A 16,901-nucleotide genomic window follows, 5' to 3' on the forward strand; every position below is an offset into this window, starting at 1 on the left:
ATATCTCTGACCCCTGATTCCAACATGGTAGAGCCCATGATTACTGGCTGCGAATGATTACTTAATGCAGTTCAACACAGAGCAGCTCTGACTCCAACCCTTAGCATCTTAACATACATCCCATCTCTCCTCCCCTCAGTGCCCCCTACATACCCACAGCAAGGAGAGGAAGCAGAATTGCTGGCTCCTGGTTTAACACCAATGATGGATTGATTAGCCTAAAGGTCTAGCCAGCACCAGGGCTTCCCAGACCCCCAGACTATGCCATTGGCCAAATACCAAAGCCTTGATTATTAGGATGGCAGTGGAGACCCCCTGCTACTGGGTTTAGTTGAGCAGTTAGTTTTCCGGGTCTCAAAGGGTTGTCATGTCTACATTTTCAGTATTGTTATTTGAGTTATAGGATTTAGAGCCGGAAGGGATTATACATTTCATCTATTCATTTGTGAACTGTGACCATGTTACAAATGTGAGTCAAGTTCTAGGTCTCCCCTTAGAAACTTGTCTCTGCCACAAAAGTTTTCATATATATAATGAGGAGTTTATGAACACCCCAAATCCCAACCAGGAGTCCAAGATGTCAATGGGGTCTTGGTTAAGGATCACCTATCTAGGCTGGGCATGGTGGTGAACACCTGTAATCCCTGCAGCTCGAGAGGCTGAGGCAGGAGGATCACAAGTTCAAGACAGCCTCAGCAATTTACTGAGGCCCTACATGACTTAGGGAGACCCTGTCTCATAAAGGAAAAAAAAAAGGGGGTGGGGTGGGTGGGGCCAGGGATATGGCTCAGTGGTAAAGCACCTCTAGGTTAAATCCCCAGTACCAAAAGAAAAAAAAAAGAATCATTTGTCTATAATAACAGCCTCATTTTACAGATGAGAAAACTAAATCCATGTGTCTAGGTAGAAAAAAGAACCAGGATCTGAACTCAGGACTCTCAATTCTCAGCACAGAGTTATTCACATCAGTCTATACTTTTCACCTTTTCTTTCTACCTAGTGGTAGCCCAAGGGGTCACAATTGCTCTGTGATCCAGAACTAGCAGCTGGTACTAGTTTTGGATGGACACGTGATGAAAGTTGACTGAATAGAGTCAGTGATAATCTGTATTAATTCTCCCTTCATCCTCATTTCCTCAATGAGGAAGAAGCTGAGGTCCACCCAGGTTACTCAACTCATTAGCGGCAGCTCATCTCATGACTCCCACTCTGGTTTTCTTCCCATCTCTTCATGAGTGACTTGGGGTCAAATGGAGCCCCAGGGGGAGTGTACCTTTCTCAGGGAGCAGGAACTGGGTATTTGGCACATGGTGGATGCCCATTAGCCCTGATCTCTAACGTCTATTTGGACAACAGAAAGGCCAGTCATATTTTCATGGAGGTGACAGATGAGCTGGTTTTGGAGGATGTTTCTCTGTGTCACAGGTAGGGTCACTTCTGCTCACATCTAGTTTGGTTTCCATCTGTCCTGTGTGTCGCCTCTTGGAAACAATCATACTGATGCCTCTTGGTTTTTTGCTCTTTTCTTCTGCTCCTGACTGTCAACTCTCCTTAGTGCAACTTAGAAGTTCTTAGAAGTGAGAGAGAGGAAGGGCAAGTAAAGTCTGGTGCTGTGGTCTGGAAATGACCAGCACAGAAATACAGTCCCCATTTGTCCTTCTCCAAAGTGACAACCAGGCCAATGGGCTTTCTGAAGCAATTTCTCACAGGGATTATTGCCCAGTAAACAGAATCCAGGTCTATTTTACTCATCTAATCTGAGCAACATCACTAAAGTAGAGCGAACTGCCACCTAGGAGACACTGCCACCCAGAAAGTCGACAGTACACACACACACACACACACACACACACACACACACACACACACACTCAGATTGGGGAAAGACAAATGACAGGCTGATGCTATGGAATATATATATAAATTAACGTTCATAAGGACCCTGTATGATACTAAAGTGCTTTCTGAATCATCCAAGGAAAGAAGAAATTAGATCTGTTTCATTGCACCAAGTGGCTTAGATTGTATTTGGAGACTCAGGATGAGAATGACACATACATTCTACATGATAGCTTTGTCTTAGAGTGTTGGGTTTAGCAGAACTCCCCTTTCTCCACCCTCTTAGGCAAAATGACAGGTTGATAGAAATGAAAATGTTCTCATTTATTAATCGAGAGCTTTGCATCATTATGACTTTATAGTGCACTTAAAAAAAAATCCTTCTTATATTTATCTGGAAGGGTAAACCTGTGGTCACCTGGATTCTTTTGATTCTTTCAATACCCAAATTATCTTTAGCTCCCCATGTTCACCAGCAGCTAATGGCAGTGGGCTCCAGCAGATTTTTCAGTTAATCTCGTGGAAGCAGTTGCTTTTCACCTAATGAGTTATTTATTTAACAGATGGCTGCTGCTTTCCTTGGAGGCTATGAATACATCAGATGAGATCTGTTGCCCCTGGCAAAACAGTAAATTGTGCTTGTATTTATATAGTTGCTCCCAAAGCTAACTGTTGACTTTCTTAACACTTTTTTTTTGACAACATAAAATCTCCAAATACAGATAGCTAATAAGCCATTAGGTAGAAACAGAAGTGTTTACTTGCATGTAGTTTCTTTCTACCAGTAATACTTTTAGTTAGCAATAAGAGCACCTACTTTGCTAAACTCCTTTTTAGGAGGTTTAGCTGCATTGTTCTCTAATCTCTCATCCACTTTAGAAAGCAGGCACCATAAGGAAATGGACTCCAGTAAATTACTCCTGGGCCTTATTACCATACACGATGGATTTGAAACAAGCTTTCCCAGTGGTGTTTTCTTTTGGGGGGGGGGCAAATTAATCAAGATACATTCTGTAATGCTGGGCTTCCTTATGGGAATTGGGGTGTGGGCTAGTGGCTACTGTCTTTCTCACAGGCAATGAGCATGCTATATTATCATATTTCTAAATGAGGGTATTGATATGAAATGCTCAGAGCTGCTCCAGTTGGAGTTGTTCTAGACCATCTCATGGTGTGGTGGCATCAGCATTATTTTAATGACCTTGACCTGGCCTGACTGTATTTGATGTGAATTCTGCAACCCTGGCTCATTGCCTTTTTCTGGTCATCAGCCTATTAGCTCATCACCTGGGTTTGAGCCCAACTTTGTTAAGAGAGCCCAGCATTGCTGGATGTTTCTGATCTTGGCACTTTAAAGATGAAGAGCAGTGTATTAGTTCTGGAAGCAGGAGTGTGTAGGGTTTGCCTCCTGGAGGAAGGACCCTGTTATGATTGGGGCTGACCGGTTTCTTCTCTTTGAAGGAGATTAAACATCCCTGGGTCCAAAGAATTCATTACTCCCATTTGAGTCTTGTCCTCAAGCTCCTGCAGAATGGCAAGTGTCCACGTCCGGTCTGTGATGACCAGAGCTGTGGTTTGTACAGTCAGGCTGAGGACTGTGGCCTCTACCATGGAGGGGCTTGATTCCCAGGAGTGAATCTTTTTGAGAAAGAATCCATGAGTGGGCAGGGAAATGAAGGCATGTTGTGGTCTATTTGCTCTGGCTCAAAGGTGACTGCCACCTGCAGCTTTGGAAACAATGTGTTGGAAATGGCAGAGAGATTGCACAGGTCTGACTGCCAAGGAATGTGAGCGGAGTGTGGCAGAGTAGAAGTGCGTTGCCTCTGGGTGTGTGGTGGGTCCGCCTGGTCTGCCATCAGATTAGAATGATGCCTTCTTTTGGCTGAGCTCTGATATGTTCCGGACATAGTGCTAAGTTCACTAATCTATACTCTTTTTTTAAAAAAAAATTGACACTACTATATACTATTAATATTTATTTTATTTCTTAGTTTTAGGTAGACACAGTATCTTTATTTTATGTTTATGTGGTGCTGAGGATCGAACCCAGTGCCTCATGCCTGCTAGGCGAGCACTCTACCACTGAGCCACAAACCCAGCCCCACCATATACTCTTAAATTTCACTGTGAGTCCCTGAGCCTGTAGCTTCATCTTCCTTTGACAGATGAGGAAACTGAGGCTCAACAGGTAGCCCACTTGCTTTTTGTAAAACTCTTAGTCAAATGGGGGTCCAGGATCCTCATTCATCACTCTGACTGTAGAAGCTGGCTGCCACAGCACAGGTACCAAGAGCAGGTGAGTTGTAGTCATCCTGCTATTAGGAGTCACCTATTGCCTGGCATCTTCTGCTCATTAGTGATAGAGGATTAGCAGCTTCTCAGAGGAGGAGGGAGTGTGAGATCCCCCATTCCTAATTGATTTGCCATAAGAAGGATAATTACTTCCAGGCTACCCTGCAGAAATACAGTGGGAATTACCAGTCAGATTCCTCCCATGAGCAAGCCTCCTCTGTCAAGCTGTTGACGGAGTGCTGTGTGTGGGGTCGGCGCTGGGTGTTGCCTGTGTGGTTCTCCAGGTACAGCAGTGAAAACCTGAGCTCTCTTTAACACCTCAGGGAAACCTCTGAACAAAACATAACACAGCATTTTTAAAGTGTTGGACTCCCCCTTTCTCTGACCCGTGTTTCCCAGGATTGTTGGAGGGTCGGGGAGAGTAAACAGCAGGCTAGTACTCCTTCCACCCACAGATATTGAAGTCTCTTATGCAAGTCAATGCAGGGGGAAAAAGTGTACATGGAAAGGTAATTTGAGGCTGTTAAGCAATCTGTTAAGTGTGTAACTCTGAGCAAAGTGTTTTGAGGGGGAGGTTCCAGGTTCCAGAAATGTGCAATCCACCTGGGCAGACAGAATGCACATGGTAAAATGATTACATACGTAGACCTGCAGCCTCAAGTTCCTCGCATGCAGGGGCCAGAGGGTACTCAGGGAGGATGTGGGCCAGGCAGGGGCTTGGGAAGCCCTTCCATAAAGCCCTTCCACCATAAAGTTCCAGATAGCCATGATGTGAAAATGAGGGTCTGGGGTAGCCAGTTTTATTGGACATCCTTGTTATATTCTAATTTTAATAAGAGATTTTTTGATATAGATTTTGATACAAAATTTCTGTATTTTGAAATATTTTCAATAGATTAGGATGTGGAGATCAGGGTTTGGGTCTGGAAGCTTATATCAGATCTACTTTAATCCCATATTCTGGGTAATAAGTCAGTCTATGGGTGAAAGTTTGGTATTTGCAAAGTGTTCTTTAGGGCCAAAGGATAACACTGCATAGACTTGCTTGCTGGGGACCAGTGCTGATTGGCCTACTTGCTGGCATCCTGATTATAGACAGGAATCCAGGCTCCCCATGAGCCCTGTTACCTGACTCTGCCTCTGGTGCTGACCACAGGGAGCTTGGCCTCTGCTGCCCAGATGCCTGCTTCCAGACGTTGGTGGGGAGGATGTGGCTCCAAGAGCCTTTGGACTTTCGGGAGCCTCTCATCCTGCCTCGCCCGGGAGGCACGCTGCCACCTCCTCTTTTTCCATCTTCTTCCCTGTCTCTTAAAACGAAACCTGCTGACTGCCTCAGAGATTGATTGTTCCACTGATGGAGAGAAATGGTCCCACTCTTGTTAATTCACAGCCATCTCGCTTTTCTTGCCTCATAAATTAACATGGTTACCAAGAGGCTAGAGCATCGTGTCAGGAGATGTGTTTAGAGGAAAATGTGTGAAAAGAAGAAAGGAAGAAATAAAAGAATGGTACTTGGATCAAACCTCCTTTGTTTACCGATTCCTAGCCCCAATGTTTTTCTTCTTGGCATGTCCACCACCTCCCCTGTTCCCCCAAAGGGAAAGAATCAGACCTCATCAGGGGCTAAGAAGTCAGAAGAAAGGAGGATCAATGAAGGAAAGACACTTGGTTCAGAAGTTTCCATCTGCCTTTGCGAGTGTGACCCAGTGATGGAGAGGCCATGAAGCCTGGTTCGATTCAAACTAATCACTTAAAGGAAAAGGAATCTAGAGTAATTCTTGGAAATTCACTCTTTAGTCACAAAGTCCCTTTCTCAGCAAATATATGTATGTGGTTCCCTGTATAAATTACTGCAGCATGCGCTAGCCAAGAATTTATTTAAAGGCTCATTAAAATGATTACTAGTTTTTTCTTTTGCATTTTATTTGAAAATGGGAAGAATATAAACCTCTAGCCTGGCTTTTCTCCAAAGTGCCCTTTAGGATTTGCATCGAGTATATCATATTTTTAAAAATAAAGATAGAATTTGCACTAAGATTATCCATGCGTTTAAGAGGAATAATAAAAATTAACCACTTACTATACTTTTTAGAAGTTTGTTTGTCCAACATATTTTTTAATTGGTTTTTTATTGATTTGAGGTTTTATGTGTGTCGGTATGCATGTGTATAGAAGATTTTCCATAAAGAGTATTATGGAAGCTTCAGAGCTAAAAAGTAAGGAAAGAAAAACCCCTTCTAAACTCTGGTTTGAGCTGAAGCAAGAATGTAAAAAACATTGGCTGGCACCTGAGATGCTGGTCCCATTTCAGTGCTGGGATCATTTGATGGACTTCATTGCTCAGTGACCTGGGAAAAAGGGATTCCATTCTGGGTTAGATGTCAGTCTGGGGCACAGGGTAACGACTAGGACAGAGCTGGTAGTAGGAGCAGGAAGATGAAGAAACTACCCAAAGGAGAGGACGTTGTACTGCAGTTGAGGGAGAAGATAGCAAACCACACCGGATCACCAGTAGAGATCATGGGAATTCCCTACTCCGAAGGCAGGAAGGTAGCACACCTCCATCTGAGAGAATGGATGTGGCACTGAGCTTGAAGAAAGATGCCATCCCATGGCATAGTCAGAGCCTTTGAAAGGCCGAGGCAAAAACTGAGCAGACTTTGAAAGGAAGTCTGGGATTTGGAGAAGGAGGGAGAAGAAAGAATGATCCCCTAGATAAATGAAGGCAGGGGAGTTTTAGTGCACATGTTGGGGTTGACAATTACAAGTTGGAAGAGAGATCCAGCAGGGCTAGACCGTGTAGGTCACCAAAAGCTCAGAGCTGGAGTTGGTACTCAGGGAAGAAGGCATGGGGAGCCAAAGTGGGCTTCAAAGGAGGGGCTTCATAGCACCAGAACCTTGTGTCCGGAAGGCCGCCGACAGCCTCTTGGGCTGGGAAGAGCCCTAGTGAAGCATTCCACCCCAGCCTTGCTGGACCTTCCGGGCGTGTTTTCTGAGCATCACAGACAGGAGCAATTTTAGCACAGAGCTTGAGAAGGCAGAGTGTTGTGTTCTTCCTAATGTTCCGGCGCTCACTTATATAGCAAATGGAACTCACTGCCCCTGAGGTAGATCTCGCTGTAACGATAACAACCACCACCACCAGCGAAAGAAATGACTCCATTTTTTTCTTCCTTGGTGAGCTCAACCAAGCAGAGAGATTGCTACTGGCAAGCACATCTTGCCCCTGGCCCGTCCCCCCATTACGGGTCCAAGGTCAGAATGACGGAAGTCAGCTCTCAGCACACATGCTGCTGGGGAGCATTTCTGGGTAATGAGGGGCAAGCATCCTGGGAGCCACAGGTCTGCCGAATGGCTGGGAGGCAGATTTGGAGCCAGTGAGGCTCTTTCCTCCACACTGGGGTCTGGGCTGGTTTTGCAGCCTGTGACACTGGCCTCCGTGATGAATGGAGGCCTGAGTTGGTGCCAGCAGTCCCATGTGGAGGGCCTCCTGAGAGCAGATGCGGACAGTCAGCCCTGACATTCCACAGCACGAGTTTAACTCAGAGAAACGGCTCCGACTGTCTTGTGATGACCAAACAGAGGAAAGAAATGAGCTAGAGAGGATGAAAGTATGAGAAATGCACATGATTATCTCCCCTGTTGGGCTGCCAAAGATGGGAAAGAGTGGTGGTCAGTTTAGAACTTGATAGCCATTTGTGGTTCCTCGCTAGTGCCCAGCGAGGTAGGAGGATGTGGAGGAAAGAGCTTCAGGGTGCATCCCATACCTCACTGTGTGACCTTGAAACTATTATTTAACTTGTCTAAGCCTTAGTCTTTCTTGGCTGGAAATGGGAACCTAATTATTACTACTATTATTTTAAAACAGCTTTGAGAATTAAATAATGCAATGCAGACAGAAGGCCTGACACAGAGGAGGTGCTCAGCAATCTGACTTCCTTTCCCCCAGTTAAATGAACACCTCTCTGGCTTTTTCCTCTGCTGAACGATGTCTCCATTTCTGGGCACCTCATACCTATCTATCTTCTCCCTCAAATCAGCATCAGGCAAAGTTTTTCCAAATGAAAATTGCCCCCTCTGCATCTCTCTATTTCGGTCTCTATCCACCCTTCTCAGGAATCTATTAATAGTTTATATCTCATTTAATTAAAAAGATGGTTGCCAAGCCCTGTGCAGTATGTGCAAAGCAAGTTTCCACCCATATTCTCCCAAGCTCCATAAGGCAGGTAGAGCTGGTAGGACAAGAACTCCCATCCAGGTCTGTCTGCTCCAGAAACCAGACAGTCCCTCCACCATCGAATACCCATGACACTCCACCTCCACCTGTGGAGTCACCTCAGGTTCATTGCTACTTCTTGGTGTAGATTAGCCTCCTTGACAGCACACATTTATGGATCTTCTTGTGGGGTGGAGGGCACCGTGCGGGCATTTAAGGCTGGGCCCTGCACTGGAAGACATGTTTAAGTGGATGTTCATTTGGGAGTGAGAGCTAGGAGAGAGGTGGTGGCTGGAGACTCTGAGGGACCTGCAGTTATGGCAGCAACGACTGACCAGACATGGGGACCAGGACTCATACCTAGTCAGACATGAGAAAGACCAATAGTTGCTCGCATATATTGAACACTTTTCCCATACAAAAAGCATATAGGTAAATGCTGCTCTCCTGGTTATACAAGAGAGAAAGAGAAAGAGACAGAGCTAGAAGAACCAGAGAGAGAAAGAGACCCATGGAAGCAAGAAGACTCAGCCCTCTCAGCTGGGCAGCAGCCAGGCCAGGCCACCCATGCTGATTGCCCATCTTTGGAGCAGTATGTTCCGAAGACCGTGTCTTCTTGGCCTCTCATGACATAGATGGCTACCCTGACCTTCCAGAGCCTCTTTATGTATCTATAAAAGGAGATTAGATATGGGAAGGGATGTGCTTCCTTCTAGTCCAATAATAGATCCTGTGCTGTGAAGTTAGGAAAAATGTTCCTTGCTGAGAAAAGATGTCCAAAGTGCTGCTGAGTTTTCTGAATCATAGGACAAACAATTGGGTGTGGTGAACAGGAGTGGTAAATAGCCTGTGGGAAAAGCCTCAGCTTTCAGTAACTGGTAAGAGTGAATGCCATGCTCTGGCATTTCTACTTGTTAGCCCTACAAGGAGGGGGCTGGCTGGGTTCTGGAGGGTCCCTTTCCACTTGGTCAGGAGGCTGCTGTGTAGAGATCCTCACTCTGCCTTTCAGCAGCTATGGCCTGGGCACATTATTAAGCATTCCCAAGCTTCTCTTCCTCATCTGGGCACTCAAGATGATACTAGTAGCCACCTCAGGCTGGTGGGAGGATTAAATGAGAAGTATTTGCAAGTGCTTAGCCATGATGGCCGTGGTACCCAGCTAGTAAATACTCCTTAATATCACTTTTATCTACATCGTAATCTCAAAAGACAAGGAGCCACTATGAAGAAGAATCATTTCACGTTGTATCTGCCCATTTGGGATAGACACTTAGCCTGGGCACTTGTGACCCTCTCTTGGCATCCAGTGGTCTGTGTGGAGGAGTATGGAGCAGGCAGATGACTCCAAGCTTGTTGGGTTCAAATCTCCCATCTTTCACAGATGAAGAGATCATGTCCCAGTTGGGGGAGCCACTTATCAAGGTTTCAGAGCCACTTAAGGGTAGAACTGTGGTTTTGGAAATCAGATTTCTGCTTTCGAGCTTAGGCCTCTTCCTATAAAATTACACAGAAAGGCAATGCACAGCACAGGCAAACCTGGGCAGAAGAGAGTGACAGCTAGAAGCTTTGATGTGCTCCTTCTGTTGTCCAGTAAGCCTAGAGTTTCCAGGACAATGGAATTAGAAGAGGCTCGGTCAAGCTTTCACATTGGGTTGGCCCTGTTGGGGAACCTAACCATGGACATGTGATCATGGATAAATAAGGTCCCCAAAGTCAAGGTGGACTCAGAGCAGCCGTAGGCAGCAAGATATAAAGAAAGTCGGAGTCAAGGTTGAAGATGGAGAGGATATCCAAATTGGAGAGGGTCTGTTTACATGCAAAGGGTGAGAGAAAAGGCCCCCAACAGGAAGAACCAGCCTGAAGGTAAGAGACTGCTGGGATGGGAACCATGTCAGGCCATAGAGACCAAGGTAGGCCCAGGCCAGGGCTCAGGACTGAGGTCACTGGCACCTTTTGCTTTTGGAGGATGGTAGCAGAGAGGCACTTGACTGATTAAAACAGCCAGGTGGGGCCAGACAAGAAGGACAGTCACATAGGAAGAGTAGTGGAGAGATGGGATGCAATTATCCAAAGTGGTCTTTGGCCTGAATCTTAGCTCTTCAATCATCTCAGAGGAAGCAGCAGAATACACACACACACACACACACACACACACACACACACACACACACAAGATTCTATGGACCTTTGGAGAGGAGGGAACTGATAATGGAGGAGAAATTTAACACACAGATTAGTTCTGGAAATGGACTTGGAAAAAATGGAACTGCTGGCTTCCTGATCTCAGTTGCCCCACCTTGATTGCAGATCATAGAGCATTAGCATTCCAGAGCTCAAGGGAGACCAGCCTTGTAGACATAAGGCTGTAAAAAGTTATTTCTCTGAGATTTCCTGGCATTAATGGCTTCTTGACATGGCTGTCTGGAAAACTCGTCTGGCTTCAGCTGGACCCTAAGCCATATTGTAAACGGTTGGGGGCATCTGCGCCATGCTCTTCTCTTGAGTGGCTATCGGAATCGATACAGTCTCCCAGCTGCTTGCACTTGGAGCTATGCATGTTGAGTTTACCGTGGAGTCTCAGGGCAGGTATTTAGGGCCTGAACCCTCAACCCCCTGGAAATGAGGAGGAAGGAAGGATGAGGAAGTGGGCTGCCACCCAGTTATCCTTTTAAAAATGATACAGTCAGAACATTTCATTTATCTTCAGGAATTGTCGCTTTGATCATGTCAGTCCTTACTTAGGTACCTTGAATCACTCCCCAGTGTCTATGGGAGAAAATCTGCATGGTTTGTCTGGTAGAGCATGTGGTCCTGAGCTTACCTGTCCAAGTTTTTCTTTGACCTGCTCAATAGCATCACTTCTGGGCCAATGGTCAAGTTTTAATTGCTCCAAATCTTTGGCCATTTTTCTTTCAAAGGGGATGATACCTCCTAATACCAGCTGGGATGCTTTGATGCTAGGTCATACAGAAAACCCTGCTGCACCTGGCAGAAGCAGGGGAAATGTGTTACTTTTCATGATAAAGTTGAAAGGCAAGTAGCTGCAGGTGGATAATTCTTTGGTTCAGTGTCATTGTCAAGGACACCGTTCTTTGACTCCTTTTACTCTTTGGTCCTTGTCCTCAGGCTGATTTCCATACAATGGATATGTTATGGGTGTATGGGATTGTTGCAGAGGATCTAGCACCCTACCTAGAAATGAAAACATCTGGAATAATGAGACAGCTCATTTTCAAATAAAGAAGGGCTTTCCAGAGGTCCACAGCTCCCAACAGTGCATCATGCCCAGGCCAGGACTTGCCATGCAGGCTGGGGGAGTCAGTGTGGGCCATGCACATGTCCACACAGAGTGGGATACTGCAACAAAATAAGTGTTGTTAGGAAGGAAAAAGGAGTGACACAAATAGAAATTGTGTTGGCAACTAATGAAGCCTGCCAGACTGCCTCCTGGGGTCTTTTGAGCATCAGTGAGATAAGCCATGCAAATCCTGTAAATGTTAGTATCTTTCCTATTTCCTGTCTTTGTGTCTTTCCTCTCATCAGTAAATGTGCACTCCATGTATACAATCTTATTCTTCTTTCAACATGGGGCTTCAGTCTTCCTTTTCCCATGGAGCTTTCCACTCCAATATCTTAACGCTCCACTTTAAAAAAATCCTAAATAGAGCTTCTTCTCCTAGTTTGTGAAACTCTATAGCAGCCTATGGATTAATTGCATTAGATAACCTAAGAGAACTTGAAAAAATACTGGACCCCAGACTTTACCTACCCCATGCTCCTCTTTCTTCCTAACAGAACTCTTATCTTGGTTCTATATGGCTAGAGAAGGCTTGGGATATGTGCTAGACAGGAGGTCTCCTAAGCATTCCTGATGGACAGTTAGGTTTGGAATAATATCTAGAACTAACCTCTGGGCTTCATCACTTCCTTCAGATAGTGGATAGCTTTCCAAGTCCTTCAGCATGGAACTGGGACTATTTTGGGGGGTCCCTGAGTGTTGCCTAACACACAGCCTGGGCATATATATGGTACCAGTAGTTTGAAAATGATTATGTTTTAATGAGTCTTTTGAATGAGAGAATATTTTAAAAATTTTCCCACTTTTTGGGGGGTGGGGGCAGGGATCATGCAGGTAAACGCACTCATTCTGTCTATACCTCTCTAAAACCTAAAAACCCAAAGAAGTTTGCTGGCTTACCCTTCTGTTACTTCCTGCCAAAGAGGTGGATGGATATGCCTCTTTTCCAAGTTTGTGGACTGGCATTTGCATCCTGCTTTGATGGTTAGCATTGATTTTGAAGGCCTGAGTGTGGTTTCTTTTCAGCTTGTAGAGATGGAAGAGGTCAAAATCAACTTCATATAACCCTGAAAGCCACCAAGACCTTGAAAGCGCATTTTTTGTACCTTTATCTTTCTACTAGTATGATATTAGTAGTATGTCACAGCACTTCCAGTTAGAATTGCAGGGAGCCAATGGATATTCTGAGCAGCAGAACATTCAGCTGGTCTATGAGCAGAGCATTTTCTGTGCCTACGGAAAATGATCTGAGTACTGAAGGGCACCAACAAGAAATAATAAGTAACAGCCCATATCATGCTTACTATGTACCAGGGCAGGGCTAATTATATGATTAACTCTTAACATAGTCCTTTGATCCTTATTAGCTAATACTATGATTACCCCCATTTTGCAGTTGTGTGAATTGATATGGAGAGAAAGTTGGTGACCTAGGTTTGAAATGAAGTTTAACTCAGATCCTTTACCAGGACCCATAGTACTCTACTGAGTTCTGGAAAACATGTATCACTATTTTCAAAGGGCTTGGAATTGATTTTATTGATTCTCAACTCTGGCTGCCCTTCAGGATTACCTGGAGGAATTTTAAAACATACCCACTAGGCCTCGCCTAAGGAACTGTTTAAATAGACCTACGCTGGGGCCCTGGATTTACACAGGTTGAGTATCCCTGTCCAAAATATTTGGATTTCAGGTTTCTTTCTGGTTTTGAGGTATTTATTTATTACATGATGAATTATTTTGGGAATGGGACCTAATTCTAAACAAAAAATTTGTGTTCTATGTATATCTTATACATACTGCCTGAAGGAAGTCTGTACAATAATTACCACGTGCCTGTGTGCTGACCATGACAGGAGGGTGGTGTGGAATTTTCCACTCATGGTGTCACATCAACCCTCAAAAAATTTTGGATTTTGGAGCATTTCAGATTTTAGATGTTTGTGTCAGGGATGCATAACCTGTAATTTTATAAAGGTTTCAGAATGATTCTGTTGTGTTGCCAGCATCAAGAACCACTAGACTAATTGGGGTGAAGAAAAATTCACTCATCCATCTTTTAATGTCTCTTGTGTCATGGGCCTTTGCTATCATGAGGCAGAAGAGTGACAGGTGCCCCAGGTCCTAGAAGGAAGGAAGGGGGTGTTGATTCTGCCTGGCAGGTCCTGGAAGCTCAGGGGGAAGCTGATATTCAAGCTGTGATGGCACATTATTAGGGGGTTGCTGGGGACTAAGGGTGGGGTATGTGGGGGATGTCTTCTCAGCATAGAGTTGAGACACAGTGAGGTGGGCTCAGCGAGCCCCAGCAAGTTTGGTGGGAGTAGAACAAAATCATGAGGTGGTGACTCAGGAGGAAAGACGTGGTGAGGGGTCACATGAGTGAGGGTCTCCTGGGCTATGTACTGGGCTGGAAGTTGGAATTTTTTTTTTTTCTTGATAAGAAAAAAAAATATTAGGGCAGCTTCTAAGCTTTAAGCTGGCACATGAGTGGGGAAGGGGGAACTGGGTGTGTCAATAAGGCATAGATGAACTGCAGAGAAAGTGGAAATTTTTGAAAAAAGATAATCAGTTTGTTTGGGGCATCTCATTCAGGTGAGAAGACTGTCTGGCAGCTGGATTTATGGTCTAGATCTTAGGAGACTGGCTTGAGCTTAAGAGCACACATAAGTCTCCTTGGCAAACAAAGACAAATTTAACCATGAAAGCTGTTTGGGATTCTTGTTGTTGAACATGGGATCAAGTGCAAATAAGCCCAGCTTGCTACCAATCCAGCAAACATTTATTGAAAACTTACTCTGTGGTCGGCATGGTCCCAGGCACTGGAATCCAAAGAGGAACAAGACTCCGACTGTGTCCAAGGAAACAAAATGTAGCAGAGGAGTGGTTCATTATAGCATAAATGGTTAGAGGAGGACACACTCTTTTGAAGTGTGACCAGGCTTCAGAAGATGAACTGGAGTTTTTGCCAGGTGGACCAATGATTTTTATGCATCGCACTTGCAGTTGGACTTCACCTTAGACATCAAACTTCCTTCGGAAAACATGGCATTAATTTCAATGCCAGGAAGCCAAACATTAAATTCCTTGGAAGAGTTCACTATAAAATCCAAACAGTTTTATGATAAGAGCTAACTAACACTGAAGAAGGGTTTTGTAAGTCAGTTCAAGTTCACTTCCAGCTTGACTGGAAGCTCAGATCACCTTCACTCTCCAGAAGGCAAAGCAACATTTAAATTGGAGTCAAGGAGGATACAGTGTTTTCCTATAAGCTACAGTGGACAAGTCAAGCTTGGGTCTTGGAAGGATGCTTTCCCCCAGACTCCAGGCAGATGTCCATCCCCAGGGCTGCTTAGACAGTAGGAATGGGTGGTGGGTGCTTACCCCAAGGGGGCTTGTTGAAGGTCACTCAGCAAAGTTGTGCCAGAATCCCATGGCTGTATGCCCCTCGCCACACTGATGGGCACTTCCCAATGCTGCATCCCCACATTTGGCCTTTGTCCTTTGGCAGCACTGTAGTGTACTTTTACGTTTAATTATGAGGCATAGCAGTGTGTAGTGGTTTGGATTCAGGTGCCAGTGGGGATGGAAGTCAGCCAAGTGGTAGAAGCTTGACCTGGTGGTGAAAGATGACTGATTGGCAGAGGTTAGACTCCAGGATCACCCTTTGATTCTGAGGCAGCTTAATGCGTTTTGTGCACTTCCACGACTCCCTATGCATCAGGAACCCATTCAACCTCAGCTTGCCTTTTCCTCTGTTGTTGTTCATACCTGGAAGTTTTGACTGGGAAATAAATATAGCAGAGAGACTCAAAGCTTCTCAAGCTGATATGCCTCTCAGTAGTTGGCAAGTAAATTTATAACCTGGGACTAGGCTGTGCTTTGACATCTTCCAATTGAACGGTCTTCATTGGGAGAAGTGTTATGTGAGAGCATTTGCTTTTATTTAGTTCCTACCCTGCTTAAAGTCTGGCAGCAATACCCATCACCTGCAGGATTCAGGGCAAACTTCATTGCGTGGAACTGACTGTCCCCTGTAGCCTGTGACAGGCAGTTTCTCCTGCCTTATCTCACTCACATTCTTCTATCCTTTTTGAATTTGGACTTTCTGTGCTATCTTCCCCCATTTTCCCTACAACTCTGACTTATGCCCCTGGTATCTTCCCCTATTGCACTTCTCCGTCCTCAGATTGTACCTCTCTGTCCTCTCTCCACTCACTGAAATTCTAACCCTCTTCAAAGTCCTGTGCAGCAGTCACCTCTCCCATGGGGGTCTTCCTCATCACCGGGACTCAGTGTTCCCTCCCACATTGGCTGGCTTTTCTACTTTATGTATTATCTTGCAACATTTCCATTTATATAATTATTGTGGCTGGAGCTCTTTTGTGGAAGGCACTGGGTTTCCTCCATTCTTGTACCCCCTGTCATAGCACCTGGCATGAGGTCTTGCAGGGTCTAGAGCCCAGCATTCTTCTTGCTGTCCTGGGTAAGGAGGGGGTGATGCAGGTGTTCAAGGCAGTTCCAGGATGGCTGGATCATCACCACCTGTGGATGGTTCTCAAGCTTTCCCCAGGCAAGGCCTGTGAAAGGCTAACGGACGCAGGAGGTTTTGCTTCAGGCTTTATCCCTGCTTGCCAGATCTGCTTTCCTGGTCCAGATGGCACCTGGGCTTGGCTGCTCTGTCCTGGACTCACCTTCTGTGTTCAGCATTCTGCTGGCCTCTCCTGTCACTGCAGCAGGACTAATGGCTTCCAGCTGTGACAGCTTATAGTCTTCCTATAGCATCCTCTGCCAGGATCCAGAGCCTAGTTCCTTTTGCTGGGAGAGGGACAGGCAGAGGGACATTTATGCTGGAATTGATTACTACCCCCGTGGAGCTTTCACAGTACTGCGTTTATCTCCTGCCCTAGCGTGTGTCTCCCTGCAGTTAAGCCATTTATTTCTCTGTCTCCCTTGCTAAACAGTGAGTGCCCTGGGGCAAGGACCATGCATCATCTGCCCTGACTCCCTGGTACCTAACACAGTGCTTGGCACTGGGTTGATATTCATTTCAACTAAGTTGAAATAGATAAGCAATTACAAAGTGGGAACAGCCCCAACGTGCCCAATCAAAGCAGGTGACCATCTCAACCCCATGTTGTGTGCCTTCAGATTATGTGCTCTTCTTAAAATCTTTGAGTGTCTGATTGGCCCTGAAGCTCCTGCACATTTTCAGTTCTTGCGATGGTGATACGGGGGACAAGCGTTGTCAAAACAGGC

The 16,901-nt window shown here is 45.3% G+C and overlaps 1 protein-coding gene across 1 annotated transcript in view; it reads left to right on the top strand.

The window, feature by feature from the left end:
• Positions 1-16,901, top strand: part of Sorcs3 (sortilin related VPS10 domain containing receptor 3) — a 616,840-nt gene that overhangs the window by 291,557 nt on the left and 308,382 nt on the right. The gene's annotated exons all lie outside the window — the stretch shown is intronic.

Source organism: Urocitellus parryii, chromosome 5, assembly GCF_045843805.1.
Source record: "Urocitellus parryii isolate mUroPar1 chromosome 5, mUroPar1.hap1, whole genome shotgun sequence".
Lineage (NCBI taxonomy): Eukaryota > Metazoa > Chordata > Mammalia > Rodentia > Sciuridae > Urocitellus > Urocitellus parryii.